Source organism: Crinia signifera, chromosome 6, assembly GCF_055691185.1.
Source record: "Crinia signifera chromosome 6, ASM5569118v1, whole genome shotgun sequence".
In the NCBI taxonomy this organism is placed as follows: domain Eukaryota; kingdom Metazoa; phylum Chordata; class Amphibia; order Anura; family Myobatrachidae; genus Crinia; species Crinia signifera.
Genome location: NC_139222.1, coordinates 105,290,953 through 105,309,073, shown reverse-complemented (window position 1 = coordinate 105,309,073; position 18,121 = coordinate 105,290,953). Strand labels below are relative to the sequence as shown.

Below are 18,121 nucleotides of genomic sequence, written 5' to 3'. Positions count from 1 at the left end.
ATTTTGGCACTTGTAGGGGAATGCGATGAGATCTACTGTACTGTGCGGGTGAGATGCGATTTTAGCCTCTTTTTTTTTTTTTTTTTAGTTTATAGTTACCTAATGGACAACGCATCGCATGTACAGTACTACAAAACTGATGAGATGTAGCACAAAAAGTACTGCCTGCAGATACTTTTTGTACTATACAATATTGTACCCGCGGGGACTCGCATCGCATCCCCACAGGTACACAGTGCAATTTTAACCGATGCGTTTTGAACTTTAAAAGTTCAAAACACATAACATCTCAATGTGTATGGGCACCTTTACACTTTGTTACACTGCACATCAGTCTGCCTTCACACAACTATACGCCCCTGATTCTTCTTTATTATGCTATCCTGTCCTTATGTATAATAAGTCTGCCTGTTATTAAGTACTGCAATTTTGAGTCACTACAGAATGTCATCTGGAAGATATTTCAAATACTAGTCATATGCGTATCTGAAATGCAGCTTAAGTTATGTCATCTGCCCTCTGCTATAATTACTGTAAACATTCAGGAAATATCCCCAAGCTTGTAGCTGAAACAATAACGTGACTGTTTTCTTATTTACAGTTATTTATATGGGTGTGGTATGGCGGCCCGATCCCTGGGAATCCGATGGTCAGTATACCGACGTCGGAATAGCGGCCCGACAGTCGGGATTCCAACAGTCAGTATACCGACATCGGAATGCCAGAATCCTGTCTGCCGGTACTCTGACTCTCTGCACTTGCCGCTCTGTGGGCTCGGTGGCTTGCCACAGGTTCTGTTGTACCTCTATAGGGGTTGTGGGCCCCCATGAGGGAGAATAACCCCCGATGGTGAGTATACCGACATCGGAAACCTTGAATGTTAAATGCCGATGTCGTTATACTGACCATAAAAGTCCCGACTGTCGGGAGGTAATCCGGCACCCATTTGTATAGCACATACAGTATGTATTTATATAGCTTATGTATTTCAGAGAGAATATTTACTCATTTCATAAGTCACTGTCCCGTGGAGCTTTCAATCTATGGGGGTAATCAGTAAGGATTTCAAAAGCAAAATCTTTCTCTAATGAGCAAAACTATGTGCACTTCAGGTGGGGGAAGTGTAAAATGCAGATCTTCTATCAGATCCATATATATTTACAGGTGGTACAAAAATAAATTGTATATATTTCTGTACAGGTTGAAAATAATGCACCCATAAACCTCTCTAGGCTAGTGTTTCTTCATTTTTCATTGGCAAAGTAACTGTGTAAGATACTAAAAGGACAGTTTAGATATAGATACGCAGAGATTTTACCTCTATGCATATACCTCAGAGAGCGCCACATAATTGGATGCTCAATTAGTAGAAAAGGTATTAATTTACTTGTATAAGCAATGTAAATGACATAAAATAATATACATACATTACAATAAATTCAAATATAAACATGCAAATTCATACATGTCCCATGTGGTATAGAAATTTTGGTTATAACCTGGAGTCCAGGACAGAAATCCTATGATTTTAATTCGCTGCTGAGAGCCCCAGCTGTGCAAAAAGTGCAGATGGACCTTTTGCTGGGTCTCTCAGCACCGAATTAACATCAAAGGATTTCTCTCCTGGACTCCAGGTTATAACCAACATTTCTATACCATGGGGCATGTATGAATTTGCATGTTTATATTTTAACTTATTTTAATGTATGTGTATTATTTTTATGTCATTTACATTGCTTATACAAGCTACTTAATAAATGTTATACTAATTATCCATCCAATTGCGTGGCGCTCTCTGAGGTATATGCATAGAGGTAAAATCTCTGTGTATCTATATCTAACCTGTCCTTTTAGTGTTTACTGAGCAACTTCAGGTTTGCCACTGGGAGCAGCCACCATTAGTTTTCAACAAAAAACAGAGGGGAGAAACACTAGGTGTTTTGCTGGACACTACTGGAGAGAGACTATCACCAAGTCCCCTAATTAAGTGCTGACCACCTGCTCCATTCACATCTGATCCTGTCCTAAAGACCGTTCCTTTAAAACCGTGCAGAGCCTAATAAATCCTGATTGCCAAATTCAACTGGAAGAATATCCCGGGCTGGCTATCATATACCATCTTTTGCCAACGGGCACACCTCCTAGGCATCTACCAGGACATACCATCATACGGCCTTAAATCACACGGACGCTTTCTGGACTTTTATGGACACAAGTTCTTGGATCAGTGCAGGTCCTATCAACACCACACGGGTGACTATAAAAATACCTCAGCTCTCCCAATAGGTCCATTGCCATTTATTGTTTTTATATTTATATATTTATTATTTTCCTTATGTCTATTGTATACATATGTATGAATTTATTTATTATTGATTAAATAATTTTTATTGACTTGATGCAGGCACTTGAAACAGTATTTTTCTGAGCGCCGATTCTCCCCTCTGTTTTTTGTTGTTCTATATTCTTACTTGGGGAATTGACCATCCCCTGAATCGGCTGCTCTTTTAAGGAATAGACTCATACAAAAGCGCTGTAATAGATTGACCTAGGTCAGTCCCTTTTCCAATACCATTAGTTTTCATCCAATCAATATAAATTGATTATTAATTCTAATTTATAACCAATTTATACTCATTTGGTCAATATTTGCGCCCGATTGGTTTTCTTTGTTTAGTGTGTAAGATACTGACTGATTCATCAAATTAATGGCTAAGATACACAACTGGAGAACATTAAATTTCATAGTTCCTTCACTTAAAATACTGTAGCAAGAAAGTGTCTCTCTTACAAATAACCTATACAATTCTGTCAGCTTAGGGAACAAAACAATAATGAGGCACTGAGAAAATAGGGAAAGGTAACAAAAAGATAAAAGGCCTGATGAAATGGAACAAATCTGATAAGCATATACTGTAATTAGAGATGTGCGTGGAACCCCAGGTTTTGGTTTGCTAAACCAACCTCTGCTTTGTTTTTTTTCCCCTGATTTTTATAAAGGCAGTCATCTTATTTATTGTGGTTAATAAACTGCATAAATCTCACTTTAAGAGGTACTAACAGTTATCATATCAGTCATAGAGGTGATTATATCTAAAAATCAGTCTCAGTTAAAGTCTGGCAGTCTCACTAACAGAGGTTTTCTGGTGCAAAACGCTGGGACCTCACAAGTAGTCCCAGTAATAGAGGTTTTCCATTACTCCAAGTCCTACATATCCAGGTTTGACAGTATCATCATCACACAATATTAGCTCGTCCCCACTGGAATCCGCCATAGCAGCAGTGTCTGTACTTTGATCTAATTGACACAAATTGTCTTCCTTAAAGAATTTGTAGTTTATTTTTATTTTGCACATTTTTTAGATGTATCTTACATCGAATGCTCTCAAGGTTCCCGGCTGTGCAAAACAATCTTCCCGAGTGCAACCTGGAGGGTTTGCAGCTTAAGTCAAGCAAAGCTACTTTGTACAAGGGGCTCCAAAATTCCTTTTCCCTCCCAGTACTTAAAGGATTATTTTAATGACAATTTGTACACTGTCATTAAAATAATCCTCCAACATTCTATTGATAACTACTGTATCCGATTGAGTCACCGTAGAGGTGTTTATAGCTTGGCCAATTTTTTTTTTGCCATACTGTTGTTTTGCTCATCCTCATCACCAGTGGATCTCTTGGAAAAGAAAAACTGATGCACAAGACTTTCCTATGACATGTTTCATATTTCATCAACTAGAATGGACGTCAAGCCATTTACTTGATTTCACATTAGATGGTATAGAATTGATTCTTAAGAACAATTTTTTCGGTACTTGTGAGTTATCCGGGCGCCCGATGTTGAAATTGAATGTCAGTACAATAAGAGTACGATGCGACGCGATGCGACGCGATTTCCCTTGAAATTTCCTCGTATCCAAAATCGCGTCGTAATCGCGTGGCATTGTATGGTATACAATGCCACGAGATGCGACGCGACGCGATTTTAACACTTCCCGCCCAATTGTAATCCCGCCCTCTGCCACATCTGGCACAATTTCACTCTGAGGGAGTTTTGACAGGAGAAAAGAAGTGATTTGCTGTGTTGGTGTGTCTGAGAGTTTTTGTGAGGTGAAATTTGTGAAATTTGCTTTCAATTTATTTGGATATTGCCCCATTTTGCCCCTTACACCCTATTTCACAGTATGGCTTTGCCGGCCAGTATCTTCAGCCTCACCAAAACTGAAGAGGATACAGTTAAATTCATGCAGGACAATGGGCTGCTTCCATCCACAGCTACCTGTCCAAATGGACACCCAATGCGCCTGTCCGTGAAAGAGCGGAAATGGCGCTGCTATATCAAAAGCTGTGGGAAAAAGCAAAGTCTGCGGGCTTCACTATTTTACCCCGGATGCAGGCTTCCATTTATGACCATACTCCGCTTTATTTTCTGCTGGTGTGATGAACTGACATCTATAGACTTTTGCGACAAGCATTTGAACATATGTAATAAAACCGCTATCTTTTACAATGCATTGATGCGGGAGGCATGTCAATGCGACCTCATGTCCCAGCCTCAACGCCGGATTGGTGGACCAGGCAAAATTGTTGAAATTGATGAGTCGCTCTTCGCAAAGAGACAAGCCAATGTCGGCAGAGTTCTCCCACAGCAGTGGGTCTTTGGAGGAGTGTGTCGTGAAACAGGGGACTGTTTTATGTTGCCAGTGGAAAAGCGAGATGCGACGACCCTGATGACTGCAATTGCGGAGCACATTGAGGCTGGAAGTACAATTGTAAGCGATTGCTGGCGTGCGTACAACACCGCAGAACTGGAGCGGGCTGGATACAGTCACTTGAGAGTCAATCACAGATATAATTCTGTGGACCCGGACACTGGAGCACACACCCAAAATATAGAAAGATTATGGGGATGTGCAAAGTGGCGGAACAAACGCCAGCGGGGCACAGCCCGCCATCACCTGGACTCTTATATGCAAGAGTTTGTGTGGGGAAAGTGCCTGGCGGGTGACAGCCCATTTAACTGCATTCTACATGCACTAAGTTTGTTGGCAAAATAATTACGCCTATTAATTATTGTATGCTATGTGTTGTTGTTGTTATAATTTATTTCTGATATATGCTAATTACAGTTATTCCTTAAATTCTGTTGTCCTTAATGTGTCAGATATGAATGATATTGATGAATGATATTGGATGTTCACAACCAGGCCACTATCAACGTGAACCCGAAGCGTGGCGAGCGCAGCGAGCCCGCGAGGGGCGGCGGTACGTGTCCTCCGACCTTTTCATGCCCTACTATCCACTAGGGTGTGGAGTGAGAATAGAATAGTGTGGCGAGCGCAGCGAGCCACCGAGGCCCGAAGCGTGGCGAGCGCAGCGAGCCCCGCGAGGGGACGCGGATACCTTCACAGGTAAGCGCGTCCCTTCGCGGGCTTCACAGGTATCCGCGTCCCCTCGCGGGGCTCGCTGCGCTCGCCACGCTTCGGGCCTCGGTGGCTCGCTGCGCTCGCCACACTATTCTATTCTCACTCCACGCCCTAGTGGATAGTAGGGCATGAAAAGGTCGGAGGACGCGTACCGCCGCCCCTCGCGGGCTCGCTGCGCTCGCCACGCTTCGGGTTGGCGTCAATAGTGGAGTGGCGTTAACAATGGGGATGGGATTTAAGTTTTGTCACTTTTTGGGGGTTTTGGCCATTTTTACATTGAAATTAATGTAAAATCGGGTCTCAGGGACCATTTTACATTGATTCCAATGTTAAAATCGGGTACACTGCTAAAATCGGGTGCTGATCTCGTCGCGTCGCATCGCATGCCATTTGGTTAACGCGCGATGCGACGCGATCCGATCCTATGGTACCCGATCTAAAATCGGGCGCCCGGATAACTCACAAGTACCATTTTTTCTTGTACAATGAATCCTACTATTTACAATTGAATAACACAGCAATGGGGACAAGGTTTATCCCTAGTTATGCCATACAGTTCATGGCACAATGGGAATTGGAATTTGTGTATGGATGGTATTACAGTGGGGCGAACCTGGTCACCTGGGTAATATACATAGATGACATAATCTTTATCTGGAAAGGAGATACAGATTCCCTGGAGAAATTTTACACCAACAAGAAAAATACATTTCAGAGCAGTACCAACTCAGTACTCAAGTATTCCATCTATCACTAAATACAGTAGCCAACACAGACAGATAGAAGCCACAATTAAAAACATTGGGGTATACAAACATTCTGGAACAAAAAAACTAAATTTTTATACAGAAGAGAAGATAAGATAATATAGGGGAGGACACATCTGCCACCATCTGGATGCTTAATGGTTGGTAAGACGCTCATGAACTTAATTTGGACTATTTTGACATTGAGGGCGGAATGTTTTAGAGGCTATTTATTTATGTGATCCTTCCCTGGTGGATTTTTAATTGTATATCAAATAAGGAAATTGTACTCATTTATCTTATGTCCGCTGTGAGTCATACAGCATGATAGGACGTATCATCAGAGGGAAACATAAAACACATACCAATGAGGCAAATGTTTTTACAAAAGTCCCAGACACTCTGCCTCAGACATCATGTGTGAAATGGCACCCGAGCAAAGATGAGAGACTTTATGCAATCCAAAGCATGTGATATCTGATCCCGAAAAGATTACTTTTTTTGATAGGGGGTATGCAATGTGGGATCACGGCTGTCGATACTCGCTGACAGCTGTGATCCAGGCCCGTTTGCGGTCAGATCGACTGCATAAAGACAGACGGGATTCAATGTCCCGCCTGCTGGTGGGCGCAAAGGGAGCGTGGCCACAAAAATGGCCGTGGATTGTCGATCTGTGGCCCGGATAACGACAATCCACCGCCGTTATAGGCAGAATAGGCCCGACAGCTTCTGAAGTCGGGCCCATTCTGCCGTAATCCTGCATCAATGCTCTCGTTAATGACAGCATTGAATAGGGATCTGCCGCTATTTCCCACGTCGGAAATAGCGGCGGCAGATTGCATACCCCCCTTAATGTGTAATTTTAAAATCCGAATCTGGGGGAAGGCCTGAGCCAGAACTCAGATCTATTCACAATGCAGAAGTTGGGATGGTTTTGATTTCTAGAACTTGCTCAGTTCTAAATAAAATGCAGGGACACAGCTAAGTCTATTCATTAAAATGTGGCAACAGAAAATCAGTTATCATGGTAATCAACTGTTTAAATATCACCAGGGCAACCAAGTGATACTCCCTTATCAATAACGTCTAAAATAGTAAAATAAGTCATAATGGGATGTCCTAGGTCTTAATGGGATGTGCTAAAGGTGGCCATACACACGCAAATTTATCTGCAGATCTGTCTGGTTGGAACAAAAACATGGTTATGGATGAGAGCAAATGACAGTTGACCATTTGCTTGGAAATGCTGGAAAACTGCCAAACTGTCATTCATCCATAACCATGTTTTTGTTCCAACCAGCCAGATCTGAAGATAAATCTTACTAGTGTATGGGCACCTTAAGTCTAGCAACAGTAAAATAAGTCATAATGGGATGTCCTACCAAGCTCAGACTTAGTACTACAACACAAAAAAAACAGATAGCAGGTTTTATGTAATAAATAAAACTTGTAATGGTTGTACTGTATAGTGCACCTGCTAGCCTGAGTAGCTAGGGTGTGCAGTCCAGACCCACTCCCCTCGATATATTCTATATTATGTGTATGCATACACACCTCAAGGCAGGGACTCCTTCAATCTGTACTAGCATCCCTCCCACCTGTCCAAGGGACCTAGCATTTGATGACTGTTGTATAGAAAAACTACAGATAAGATCCTGCACTTATAATAAAATAACAAGTCAGGTATGGGGTGAACTTTTGGAGTGTGTGACACCCTGGATTGCTTTGTCTGGGCCTCTTTGGGGCACCACCATTTAACATTTATATCATTGTGTCTTTGTTTAATATTTAAGTAGCACCTTCACACATATATTTTTGAACATTTCCAACACTAAGCAGCCATTTTTACTTAAGGTGTCTATACACTTGTGCGAATTGGCCTGTTTTTACCCTATTCTGATGGATCGAGCTTAGACATTGGGTGAAACCGTGCCAAATCGGGAAATTGGATTATATTTGCCATAATGTTTCGTTAGAAGATATTTTTATTTAGCCATATTTTCTAAGAGTTATTTTTGTTTCCTGTTTAAACAGTGGAACAGGGAGCTTAAACTAAACGTCCACCTGCGTACTGTATGCACAGTAGACTCTTCACTCCCGATAATTCTCTAGACCTTGGATATGTTTCGTCATGGCAACTGAGTATCTCGGAATCCACAGTGATAAAATCATACTTAAGCTAGCATAAAGTATTTTGTTATTCAGAATAATAACTTTGCTAAGGGGCAACAACAAATAATTAACACTTCATCATCACAAACATTATCATGCTAAATAGTCACAAACAGTGAAAGGATATACAATTAAACCAAAGGCTAATTACAGGATTTATTTGTATTAAACATATCAAAATTTAAATAAAGGATTTAAAGGATTGTTAGTGAATATGACAGGCTGTGAATAAATTCTGACATGTTTCCTGTTTAAATCAGCTACTGTGTAAAAATGTTTAACACCTTGTAAGGTGTGAAATGTTTTTAGAGAATGTCATCATAGAATACATAATGCTACACGCGAATTAACAACTATATTGGACATTTTGTGCCTGTTTTGTCTGGAAAAATACGGTGTTAAAAAAGCTGTATTCAAATTGCTAAATATTTGCACTCAGGAAAAGAGTTAACCAACGCTAAACAAGAGTTGTTCAATAAGTAAGGTAACAATACCTCTCGTGTGTGTGTGTAATTTTCTATATTTTTTCCTAATTTCCCACCGGGCCAGAGCAGGCACACCACTGCTTCCCCTCACAGCCATTAGACTGCATCTCATAATAGACATAGGGGGGTATTCAATGTCAGGGGCACGGCTGTCGAGCTAGCGCGACAGCCGTGCCCCTGTCCCGTTCTCGATTTGCTCGCCTGGAGCTTGGCAGTCGGGATTCAATGTCCCGGCCGCCGAGCGGCAAGAAGGGGGCGTGGCCGCGAGCTGAGGATGGAAATAGACGAGCTCCGGCCGGGAGCTCGCCTATTTCCGGCTTTTCTCGGCACAACGAGCCCGACAGCTTGTGATGTCGGGCTCGTTCTGCCGAGAACCCCTGTTCAATGCTGTCGGGGAAGATAGCATTGAATAGGGCGCCGCAGCCATCTCCCCCGTCGGGAGATGGCTGCGGGAGCACGACACCCATTGAATACCCCCCACAATGTCACAACATAAGGTGAAACGTGGTGAAACATCGAGGTGTGCAGTGTGATCAGAGTTCTACTGTACATCTAAATGACACATCAGCACCTGAAATTCATCTCCAACTTGTTGAGGTGAACGGTGATGGTGTGATGTCATGGAATCCGGTTTGGGGCAATGCCGGTAGGATAGATGTTCAAAATGTGCCGTGATCTGGCCTGCCAAGTACTTCCACCACACGCAGTGCACCAAACCTAAAACTAATGTTATAGATATATCACAGGTAGCAAGAGCTCATGTAGCGTTGGACTCAATTTACGCCAAAGACATAATGTAAGGCCTGATTGAGAGATGGACGCAATAACAGAGTAGCTGTGTCAGTGGATGTAGCAATACTGCTAAAATACACTAATACTACAGGGGGAGTGCTGTGTAAAAGCCAAGCTCCTGCATGCTTATGTGATCCGTTTCTACATCCAAAGACGCAGCATTATCATAGGCCATCTAAGTAACCTTCAAGCTCCAAGACAGTAAATCTGTGTCGGAAGACATATACACTGGCGTTGGTACTCCCAGAAAATGGAACGTTGGCCAGTACAGACCCTACTCTGCTCCTAAACTGCTTAGAGGGCACTGAGTGCAATTACACAGGACATCCCACCGTTGCTCATACACAGTCCTCCCGCCACTACAGTTCTGGGCAAACCATAGGGTTCACGAGTGCGTTTCTTTTTTCGCATAATGCACAAAATGTTTGATTTGGTCACTCCTAAGGGTTCTGCTATCTCTCTGATTTTTCGTGTGTTTTTGCAACATAAGGATGGCCTGTTCCACTTGCATTAAGAGCTCCAAATACAAATGCCACACTTGGGGGTAAATTTAATAGTACAAGTTAATTTATTCATCAATTAAGCAGGCATCATCTGGAGTTGTTTCCAAGGGGTAAATTTACTAAGATGGGAGAACTTTTGAAGAAGGGATGTTGCCCATAGCAACCGATTTATTTTGCACCTTCTAGAAGATAATAAATATAAGCTGATTGGTGCAAACAAAAATCCATCAGAAATGATTGTCAAGTACTTAACTGTACATGATTTAGATCAGCGGGTATCAACCTGTGGGTCCTGACCCCAAAGTGAGTCCCGTCCAACTCAGCATGGGGTCACGACTCCATGTTGCTGGCCATCAGACTAATGTGGGGACAGGGGATAACTCATTAAGTAAACACCCACTGCTTCCCTCTTCTATCCCCTTTCCCTCTCTTACCATCCCCTGATTACCCACTGCCTCCCTGTCACAATAGTGGCCACTTCACTTCACTGACCACACATGTGGCGGCCATTCTGTGGTAACTTGCTGGGGTCCTGTAATAATATTTATTGTCTGACAGGGTCCCAGAGCAAATAGTTTGAGATTTAGATTATTATAAAAATTTAACTTTACTATAACATTAATTATTTTGGTGTATTAGATGCTGGGCTGTTTTCTAGATTTTGAGATCATTAATGTGGATAATAAAATAACCTAATGACTTTATCCAGATACAACCAAGTGGTTTTATATTCAAACAACATTTATTCTACACCAGATAATTGTTTGTATATGATACCGCAAACACCTTGTTATGCTGTTTTAGGCAAAACATTAAATAATGTCCACCCCACACACACCCCAAAAAAACCACCCTACCACCAGCACTCACTTTCCAGCTCCTCAAGTTGTAGTGTAGAAGTGGCATCTTATAAATTCCTTAGCCACCACCTGCATTAAGTTCAACAAGGATGTCTTCTTCATAGATGTTTGTAATTTTGTGATAGGCAGACTCTGTGGCACCCCCTCCAGATCCCAGCGCCCTTGGCAGCTGCCTAATGGATGAGCCAGCCCTGTCTGTACCTAATACTGTAAATGCCTCAAGGGTTTGTTGTTACATTGAGTTGTCTATATTTTGGCTTGCTATACTATCCCATTAAACTGGAACAATCATGACTTACACAGGTTCTGTGGCTCATTCAACCAGATTAAATGCAAGCGTGACGTTAGCCAGCCACAAAACCTGTGTAATTCACGAGTGTCCTGGTGTAAAGGAATGGCATACCTTTCAACTGCCCTGATTTTTGTGGGACCGTCCTGTTTTTTGGGGGCGGTCCTGCGTCCCATTCCGGGACGCTCTGAGCAGTGAATAGAGCATTGTGCATACGCACAGCATCTATTCCCGGAAAAGGGGGGCTAAGCTGCTGGCCATGCCCCTCACAGCAGCGACAACAGGGGGCCTAGCCTCTCTGAGCGGTGCAAGGATAAGCCACAACCCCTTACTGCTAGGCCACACCCACAAATATTGGGCACGTGCAGCGTCCCGTTACTCGTTCTTTACAAGTTGGGAGGTATGGTATGGTGTGGTTCTATCTATTTACAGTATCTATCTACCTATCTATCCTCTTACTTTATAACTGGTAACAGTGAAATAGAAAGTTAACTCTATGAGTGCCAACATTGCTGTGAACGATCCTCAAATAATCCACTATAAATGCCAGCATTGCTCACAGCGACTGTTCTTTTAGTATAAATAAATACAAATACAATCAATTGATTGAAATTTAGTTAAACATCGAACCCAAAAAAAGAACAGTCTCTGTGAGCGACGCTGGCATTTATAGTGGATCTTTTGAAGATCTATCACAGTAACGTTGGCACTCAAAGGGTTAATAAAAAAAAAAGCGTTTGCTTTCACACCTATTTTGACAAATGCCCTTTGCACTGAATGGGTTAACAAAGGTACAAAGAGACAAGAGGGGTATGCTCGCAAGCTTTCATTTCTTAAGGTGCTGTAGGGCCCTCATCAAATCCCACAGTCTTATTTCTGTGTACTGGTCTATTGTAGGGTGAGGCTAAAGGGGATATGCTGGAAACCTGGCTGGACTAAGTCATCTGAACAAGTCATTATTGATTTACAGCCTGCTGAATCGATATCTGCATTTCATTAATGTACAGTGTGTCATGGGAACAAGGAACACGTGTCCTATGCTTCAGTATCAAAGGACTGGTTTACATTTTTTATCTATAGGCCTGATTCAGACCTGCTCACTAGCCTGCATATTCTCGCAGAGTAGCAAACAGGTCACTGCCGCCCTGCCGAATACCCCCCCACACCGCATCCTCTTGCTAGCATGCAAACACATCCCCTTACATGTGGCCAAAATAAACTGCCTTTTATTTTAGATGGATATGGCAGACAAGGGGGTAGGAGTGGACATCATGTAACGTCAGCCGCCCACCCCAAGCAGGCATTGACCCACCTGCATTCCCAGGGGAACACCCATAGGTTTCATTGGGGACACCCAGCCCCCTTTCCGCCCCCCTCCCCTGACTGTGCGTACGACTCCGCGAGTGTGATAGTCGCCGAAGTTGTTCGCTCAGGGGTCTGGACATGCGCACATCTTCCAAGCGCATGCACTGACCCAAACAATCAGAAACAGGGCGGAATTTGTCCCCGTCCGATTGTGCCTCATTCAGGTCCTATGTTTGTTGTTTTTATTATTAATAGTCATAATAATTTTATATATAAGCTCTTTCTCCAACAGGACTAAAGGCACTTTACAGGCATCAAGAATAAAGCACAGAGTACAAAAAATGAGTAACGTCATACAGAAGTAAAAAGAATAACCCAGGAGCACAATAAGCATAATGCAGGGTTGGGGCAGAGTTTTTGGGTAAAAACTTCTATGGGTTATATGTTCCACCCACAAAAGGTGGCAGGAGAGGCAGCCATGTTGGGCGCACTATGTAGGATTACCCTAGAATAGGTTACTGTATACAGAGACCTAGAGGGTTTATTCTGATTCACTCGGAAAGGCATAATCACTCTCTAATGGACAAACCCATATGCACTGCAGGTGGGGCTGATGTGCAGAGAGAGTTAGATTTGGGTGTATTATTGTTTCTGTGCAGGGTAAATACTGGCTGCTTTATTTTTACACCGCAATATAATATAAGTTTGAAGTACAAACACCACCCAAATGTAACTCTCTCTGCACATGTTACATCAGCCTCACCTGCAGTGCATATGGTTTTGTCCATTAGAGAGTGATTGTGTCTTTTTCGAGTGAATCTGAATAATCCCCCTAATGCTAGTAGCAGGGTCCCAATATAGCCGTTTGTTCCATATTTTTGTTCCATATGTTTTACATCCCATCCATGAGTATGGCCACACTACAATGGCTACACTTTGAGAGACACAGATGGAGCCATTGCCGTTCTTGCAGTGGCCGGCTACCGCCAGGGGCGCGCGTGCACGAGACGCTCACGTGCCCCGTGGCAACGGAGCCTGCCGGGGGTCCCCGCCGCTTCCCCCGCCATCACCGCCGGTCCCCCTCGCTGCCCCCCCCCGAACTGGGCAGCGTCTACCTGAAGCGGAGACGGGCAGGGAGTAACGCTGCCCAGCCACTGTGATACTGGGACGCGCGTCCCTATTGCCGGTGCTCCCCAGTGAAAGAAATCTGGCGGGAGCCGGGCAAAGATGTAGCATGCTACATCCGTATAAGGACCCAAAGCATACATGGTAACAGCTAACATATATATATAGTAGTATCATATACCCTGTATGATATGGATCTACATGAAGCACATCCTGCACCACGTAGAAAGACATACTATATATTGGGGTGAAAGTACATGGTACATAAAGGGGCCCATTAGGCAGTAGGTAGTATATTTCATAGATGTCAGTATCAGCAATTTCAGAATTGAAAGAGAGAGTCCATCAAAATTTCTTAGGAATTCAGGGGAAGATTTATTGGTGAAGTGATAATGTGGCTGGTACTTTAACACTGGCCAATCAGCTCTTCACTGTCAAGTTACAGGCTGGGTTTGAAAAATGTCAGTTATGAGCTGATTGCACTTTATCACTTCACCAGGCTTAGTACATCTGCCCCTGGCAGTGCCAGAGTCCAGAGGCCCCTGCAGGAATGCAAATGTAGAATGAAGGTAAAGCTGGTCAGGGAAGAGAAGCCATCTGGCAATGGAGTTGCAAGATGTTGATCTGCCAGTGCAGCTGCATCCACAGGAGGATCCAGCCACATAGCAGTGGCAGCCAGGAAGAGTGCAGATAGCAAAACATTGGCTGACATGTGGTCCTGGAAATCTACTCCTGATAACCAAACTCAACACGAAAGGCAGGTCCTTTGGATCGTAAAATCATTGTCTTGAAGCATGGGTCCTAGCCCTAAAGATCCTCCTCTACACTCAGGTCTAATCAGCAGTGCACAAGAATGTTGAAGCTCAGAGGATCGCGCCAGGCAGAAGTGTCAGGCAGTACAAGGTTTCCAGGTCAGCAGGCATCAGGCAGGAGTGCGTGGCAGCACGACACATTGCGGATGTAAGCTGTCCAGTTTCCTGTGCAGATCACCTTAGCACCAGCAGCCAGACTTGAAAACCAAGAGCAGGAGACCTGAAGTGTGTGCGAAAGTGTGCAGGCAATGAAGGGGCCGGTTAGTGTCCACAGCACAGATCCTGGATTCGGCAGTGGTGGATGTGATAGGGCAGTTTTTAATACCAGCTACCTGGTCTCAGGCCTGCAGCTGAAACAAAAAGTGCCAATTTAATTGATATATAAAGGCCGATATCCCATATAAAACTACGGGAGATTTCAGGGCGATATTCATTTTTTTTTCACAATGTTTACACCGATTAAGGTCAGGTTTAGCCATGAATAGCAGCTAAACTCAACCAAATGAATTGGCACGCAGTGAAAAGTCCCATGTGACAGCTCAAATGGGTGAATTTGTACATTTGGGATCATCACCCCCAGGACGCACCGCAACAGTGCTACATTTGAATAGTTATGTTGGGTGCCCTCTAGTGGCTGCCTAAAACATTTCAATACAGCCCAAAGTATCTACTTGTACTTTTTGAAATTGACATATTGGGGGAAATTTACTAAAGGAAATTTGTAAAAACTAGGTGTATTTGTATCCAGAAATACACTTATTTTTGACATTTACTATCCCAAAAATACGGCAATTCGTATTCGTATTGATGTGCTATCAATACGAATACGAATTGACGTATTTTTGGGATAACGTACATTTTGAAAGAAGGATTGGCACTGGTTTGAAATATACATTGAGTAACAATTGTATAGTGGTATTAGATATAGAGAACCAGCGTAGTTACTGCTCTTTTTTGGATATATAATGGCAGTGTTTGGCTGGTGGTGCTCCCAAGGATGTTCAGTATTTAAACTGTAAGGCAACGAGAGGGGGGGTGATCACGAGAATGACCAAAAAGGGAACATGCAAACGGGTTTTTGGGGCACACTTGATGATAATGTAGTATATGTGAAGAGATGATATGTGGGTGAAATAAGACTTAACTTTTATTAAGGAATAACTCTAAAACAAGGTGATATTTCAAATTGATGCAAATAATGCACAAAACAAGACAATATGTATTCAATAGAATAGATGTGGAAATATCACAAAATATAAGGTTGTTAACCTGTCAAAAAAGAAGAAAGAGGGTCCTTGATATAATTTGTAAGAGTGGGCGCAATGTTTAAGATGAAAATACAAATATACCTGTAACAAAAAGTCCCTGTTGTTAAACAGAAGTTTGTTCAATTAATATCAATAAATGAAATTTATACAGGGTACAGGTATGTAATAGTGGATGCTTGACACACTAAATACAGGATTTAGGAGATGTATATAAATGAACCTGTCTCCGTCTTATAATTATAAAAAAAGAGATTAATACCATTCAGTGGGAGGTAATAATGGGGGGTCACTACCGGACAGTGAGAAGTAATAGTGAAGATTAAAGAATGTGAAAAAAGCCGAAGCTATAGAGAGATTAGTAAGATTGAGCTGAGTCCAGAAGGTGATCTCCTGCCTGCAACTTGATTACAACACCCGGTATTCCCAAAGGGTCTTCCCAAAGGTACTAGCCGGGCCCATCACTGCTTAGCTGCTGAAATCGGAATGGGTTCAGGCGATCCAGTGAGGTATGATAGTAATATTGTTGGCATGCGAAAGGGATACCAGCATTTGAGGCTCAAATGAAAAAAGGTGCTTCTGCTGTCAGAGGCGCCGTTGGTGGTCCACCCTGGTGCTCACCTGCATTGCAGGGGGGATGGCTGCGGCACCACTGATGAGAGAGCACTGAAGTAAAAAGATATCAGCAAAAAAGAGGATGGGCTGGTGTCAATGGTGCGGTCCTTAACCTCTGCTGTCCATCATCCACCTTTGGGTGTCCAATGATGAATGAGAGAGTCAAGGATTGCTGATCCAGTCCCAGAAAAAGAAGAAAAAATTGAAAAAATTATTATATCGGGGACAGCACAACCAATGATGTTGTTGCTGGTAATGTTGTTGCTGGGAATAGAATGAGGTTTGCCAAAAGTAGCAGGGATTAGTTAATTAAAAGTTTTTTTCGGTTTTGTGTCCTCATTAATGGTGCATCCTAGTCCCCATAGATGTCAGTAAGTGGGAATTTCTGACCGGAGCTATTGTGCCACCTTGAGGAAGTTTATTGCTGGATTGCCCAGTCTGTATGCTACACTAACAATTAGAGCGATTGTTTTCTGCTGTGTATTTAGGAAAGCAGATAATTGGACAGACTGGGTTGTGGGTTCTGTGTCGATGTCCACAGAGTATAGGGAGGGGAAAATGGGGGATAGTTACTATATTTAAGTGCCAATAACAATCAAATGTGCATGCAATTGAGATCAGGAACTGTTAATATTCACAGTGCTGGTCTCATGTTGATATACAGTTACTGCTGGTAAAGAGAATTCAATCTTATATTGGTAGTAGTATTGTGCACAAAGTAAAGTAATGTAGCAGTATATTATACAAAGTATCTTGTGATAGTTTTTTCACTCAGAGTTTCATACATAGGTTCAAATAATGTTATGCGCATGGAGTTTCATAACCAAAGACAAAATAATATGAGGTAAAATTACTATCTGTTTAAGGTAATTGCTGCCTGTAGTTGCAGGCGAAGATGGTCAGGTGTACTATTAATTAGAGCAGCCGCTGGTACATTTGCAAGATGACTAAAGTAATAAACATAGCCGCTGGTACATTTGCAAGATGACTGAAGTAATAGACACCATGTGTGACGGTTCCCGGAACAGAGTCACGGAGGCCGTCTATAACGTATAAGGTATTGCTGATTCGTCTGGGGGAGAAACAATGAGGGAAGGCTAAGGCAGCCAACTCCCCACGGAGAGTGAGGGGAGAGACGGTACTTAGCTTAGGAGATGCGGCACCCGGCGCCAGATGACGGGAGCCGTTGATGATGTCAGGTAGTGACCGGCGTGGAAGACGGAGGCTGGGGGTGTGTCAGAGGCGTATCCTCACACGTGTTTCGCCTGTGGCTTTCTCAAAGGACGCTGACAGGGAAGCAGAACAGCCGGTATTAAGTGCGTGGCTCTGTCCAATCGGAGCCAGGGGGCGGGTAAAGGGGTGAGTGACATTTAGGATGAAAAAATGGGTTTAGCCGTGGAGTGAATTGGAAACAAATGAGAAGGGAAAGGAAAAAAGGGGGGCGTTTATACAGGGGACGCAGTGTTGCACTGTGCCCGAATGGTACTTAAGGGTTTGAGCATGTTAAGCTGGTGAACACGGGGATTAAGAGCTGGGTGCTAAATGTCTTGCTGGAGTCTTGCTGGAGTAATGCTGTGATGGTTAGTTAATAAAAGGCATGATCATTATATCAGGATTCTATAAATTGCAGAAAAATGTCCTATTGTTAATGATAATAAATAAGACCAAAACATGTTTCTAGAATGATTGTTAGCCATTGCAAGGGCTAATGATGAAAGAATGAATAAATTAA

At 42.8% G+C, this 18,121-nt stretch overlaps 1 protein-coding gene and 1 pseudogene across 1 annotated transcript in view; both read right to left on the bottom strand.

Moving 5' to 3' along the window:
- OPRL1 (opioid related nociceptin receptor 1) overlaps positions 1-18,121 on the bottom strand; it is a 135,800-nt gene that overhangs the window by 47,254 nt on the left and 70,425 nt on the right. The gene's annotated exons all lie outside the window — the stretch shown is intronic.
- Positions 16,180-16,297, bottom strand: LOC146011773 (5S ribosomal RNA; annotated as a pseudogene).